Raw genomic sequence first — 5,000 nt, 5'->3', positions numbered from 1 at the left:
TAATGATTGTTTTCGGTGATTTTAACTGTCTTGCGCGCTTACGTTTTGGTATCACGCTATATTTCATGTTGAGATCAATTTAGGTCTGAATAGACACAAGATGTGATCTATTTCTAGCACATTGAATGTCCACGTTAGTGGTCAACGTCATATATAAATATATATATATATATATATATATGCATAAGAAATTGAATTTCTCTCTTCCAATTCGAGCTCTTGTGAGAGACATTCTTGTCTACTCTAGGCACAAGTCCCGGAATTTTCGGGATCGACCCCACTACGCAACTGGTAATTAATTTATCGACCCCGAAAGGATGAAAACCAAAGTCGACCTCGGTGGAATTTGAACTCAGATGGGAAAGAGAGACGAAATACCGTTAAGCATTTCGTCCAGCGTGCTAACGATTCTGCCAGCACGCCGCTCTTCCTGTTAGAGATACTACCTAACAATTGCGTTAGCAAGATATTCTACGTATGTTTACATTGAATAAATAAAATCGTTATATTGGGTTGTCCGGAAAGTTCGTGCCGATTTTTAAAGGAGAGAAAAATGTCAATAAATACTTGCCATTATATTTTTAATCAACCAAATATGAACCATTTTGTTGCACAATGTATCTCCATCTTTCCTTTAACTGGAAAATACCCTCTTCCCAGAATCGAGGTGGTTTCATGGTAAATAAGACGAAAAGTAAGCTACTATAAATCGGCACGAACTTTCCGGACAACCCAAATAGAACCAATGATTATCAACTACGTATTGTTTTTACTCTGATAGACGTTCATGACTGTGGAGGCACAATGGCCCAGTGGTTAGGGCAGCGGACACGCGGCCATAGGGTCGCGGTTTCGATTCCCAGACCGGGCGTTGTGAGTGTTTATTGAGCGAAAACACCTAAAGCTCCACGAGGCTCCGGCAGGGGATGGTGGCGAACCCTGCTGTACTCTTTCACCACAACTTTCTCTCACTCTTACTTCCTGTTGTGCCTGGAATTCAAAGGGTCAGCCTTGTCACCCTGTGTCACGCTGAATATCCCCGAGAACTACGTTAAGAGTACACGTGTCTGTGGAGTGCTCAGCCATATGCACGTTAATTTCAAGAGCAGTCTGTTCCGTTGATTGGATCAACTGGAACCCTCGACGTCGTAAGCGACGGAGTGCCAACACGTTCATCACTGAAATGCTATGTATTTTAAACATAATGTAGCTTTTCCCGAACGACCAGCACAAATGATTTGTTTACTGCGATGAAACGTTAGTACCGCGCCTTGGCTCACTCTCTCCAAGAAATCAACGTTTGTTTGTGTTGTGTCGACACCCCCAAGCGAAGAAATAGGATCTCCCAAGACATATAAATAGAGGGAGTCTGACCGTAGTAGGAGTGTTGAGTAGCAGTGGAGTAGCTGACGAGTAGCCGTCGAGTAGCGGTTGAGCAGAGATCATCCGAAGGTGCTAGATAGCAGTAGCTTGAGACATAACAGTTCGGCAAAAGAGACTGATAGAATAAGTATTAGGCTTTCAAAGAATAAGTCCTGAGGTCGGTTTGCTCGACTAAAGGCGGTGCTCCAGCATGGCCGCCGTCAAATACTCTTTTACTCTTTTACTTGCTTCAGTCATTTAACTGCGGCCATGCTGGAGCACCGCCTTTAGTCGAGCAAATCAACCCCAGACCTTATTCTTTGTAAGCCTAGTACTTATTCTATCGGTCACTGTTGCCGAACCGCTAATTTATGGGGACGCAAACACACCACCATCGGTTGTCAAGCGATGTTGGAGGGGGGCAAACACAGACACACAAACATATACACACACATACTGAGACAAGTAAAAGAATAAAAGAACACACACACACACACACACGCACTAGATGAACTAGGATGGATAACGTGCATTACTGCGCAGTCTCCGAAGTGACGGGCATGTTATTAGATTCTCATAGTTAAACAATTAAATCAACGATGATCATAAAAATACTGACGATGACAATGATGATGATGATGATGAGAGCGACTGCGATGATGATGATGATGATGTAGATGAAAGGTTTTCATATCGACAATTAAACGGAGATGCCGAGGAAGTGCGCGAGAAGATGATCAAAGCGAGGATGCGGCGTTCGTTGATGAAGGAAACAAGACGATAATAAATCTTTTATTCATTCGACGAATGAAAATTACTCCGAGAACGACCTGAAACATATGAAATAAACCTTGCTTGGATGAAAGGGTATCAAAGAAATAAAGCAAGTATAATATGTACCAAAGTAGGAAACGACCATCAGCAAATGCTGTCGTTTCAAATTTAAGTACCCCGGAGGTACGTTCTCCAGCTTCACAAATCCATTTAAAAGACAGTCATTAAATGAAACACGATAGTCCTTGGAGACATCAACTTCCAAATCATTTTAATTAGCTCTACAGTATTACTTTATTTCATTAAATCATGCAATCCACTTTTAATTTGCATATTAATTTAATTTCATTGTATAACTATCAGTCTTACATCATTCAGACAAACTGTATTAATGAACATGCGATATGTATTGTTGGCACTCCGTCGCTTACGATGTCGAGGGTTCCAGTTGATCCGATCAACGGAACAGCCTGCTCGTGAAATTAACGTGCAAGTGGCTGAGCACTCCACAGACACGTGTACCCTTAACGTAGTTCTCGGGGATATTCAGCGTGACACAGTGTGACAAGGCTGGCCCTTTGAATTACAGGCACAACAGAAACAGGAAGAAAGAGTGAGAGAAAGTTGTGACGAAAGAGTACAGCAGGGTTCGCCACCATCCCCTGCCGGAACCTCGTGGGGCTTTTAGGTGTATTCGCTCAATAAGCACTCACAACGCCCGGTCTGGGAATCGAAACCGCGATCCTACGACCGCGAGTCCACTACCCTAACCACTGGGCCATTGCGCCTCAACGTGCGATATGAATATACAGGCACAATAGTGCCTGCAAGGTAATAAGTTTGTTTCTTAATCACATGGTTAGGCTTTCGGTCCCGCTGCGTGGCACCCTCGACGAGTGTCATATATTAACTACAGGACAACCAAAGCCTTGTGAATGGATTTGGCAGAGGGAAACTGATTGAAGCATGTTATATATATGTATATATATGTATATATATATATATACTGCCAAAATACTGCCTGGATCTACCTGGGATATTAACTAAAAATTTGTACCTCCATGGAAGTACCAACCAACATCCATATCCTCTGGAAAAAGATGAGTTGTGAACATTATTCCCTTGCCTATATTCTTCTAACTACTTTTACTCTTTATCCTCCCATCTGTTTTAATTTAATTAAATTCTATGTCTTTATGCAACTGAGGATTTCTCTGCATTTAAATTTATGTAATGGTTGCATTGTTCAATTAGATAAGAGTTGCGTGAAACGATCGTACTGCATTACCTCTGGATATCCTTGTTGCTTCTTTTGATTATTGATATATATATATATATATATATATATATATATATATATATATATACAGAAAGAATAAGATAAAGAGACCAATGGCAAAGTTAGAATTATATTTTATGTATACATAAAATATAATTCCAACTTTGCCATTGTTCTCTTTATCTTATTCTTTCTTTATATATACACACGTTAATACACGACCCATGTTATACTACCCACTCATGTTGCAACCACGACAGGTGCAAAACTAGTCGGTATTGCCTGTATCTTTAGGGTTTGGTTGACTCCAATACCCTTCATAACCTTTATATATATATATATATATATATATATATATATATATATACACACAGAGTGAGGGAGAGAGATAGCAAGTGACCGATGGATATAAAAGGTGATTATATTAGCTCGCGTGTCTATTTCTATGCAAATATATACATTCACATATACATAAATAAAAACACTTACTCTCACACCCATATACATGGATAGACCTATGTATGATATATACGCAAAATTAAACAGAAACATACACCAATAAATATATATATATATATATATATATATATATATATTCACACACATACATCTATCTATCTATGTATCTATCTACCCCTCTCTGTCACTTTATATATATATATATATATATATATATATATATATATATACACACATGTATATACATTATATATATATATATTCATGCATCCGTAAATACATACCCCTAGATACACGTAGAGAAATAAATATATGTTTATTACACGTAAGCTCTCAGTATCATTGTACGATAGATCGAGAGTAGAATAACGAGAAAATTACAGACCCGAAACTCTAGACATAAAAATTTTAGTGAAATATATTCCGAAGCATCTATTATGGATTCTACGAAAAAACTAAAAACTTATATACAAAGTATTAAAAAAAAAACTTGAAATAATAAAATAAGATTTTGAAATGAAATAGATTATTACTATTATTTTTTGCAATCTTCAGATATAAATAACGTAATAAATTTTGCTTTGTCCTGTTATAAAACTTAGGAAGAATACAGAATATATTAAATAGTAGTAAAATTCGAATATTTATATATATTGAGATGCAGGGTGTAGTATTAAAAAGTATGAAATATATGGAAACGGGAGATAAAAAAGATATGAATATCGTAAATTAAAATGATGATGGAAGAATACATTACACAGCATGAATACAATACATAAGTCGAATGCAAATCTATATATAATACAAAATCATCTATATATATATGTGTGTGTGTGTGTGTGTGTATATATAAATATGTGTGTATATATATATAAATATATATATACATGCGTGCGTGTGTGTATATTTAATACACACACATATAAAAGAATATCAGTGTGTGTGTATAGGCACATAGTTACATATCAATATCTATCTATCTATCTATCTATCTATCTATATGTTTGTAGTTGTGTATATAAACATAAGTGTTTGTGTGCGTGTGTGTGTTTGTGTGTATACATATTTGCATGTGCATGTAGAGATGTGCATATACAGATGTATACGCGCGTTTCTACGAGAGTTA

This window comes from Octopus bimaculoides, chromosome 26 (genome assembly GCF_046866305.1).
Source record: "Octopus bimaculoides isolate indiv1 chromosome 26, ASM4686630v1, whole genome shotgun sequence".
Lineage (NCBI taxonomy): Eukaryota > Metazoa > Mollusca > Cephalopoda > Octopoda > Octopodidae > Octopus > Octopus bimaculoides.
The sequence above is the reverse complement of the archived record's forward strand: the minus strand, read 5'-3'. Positions refer to the sequence as shown.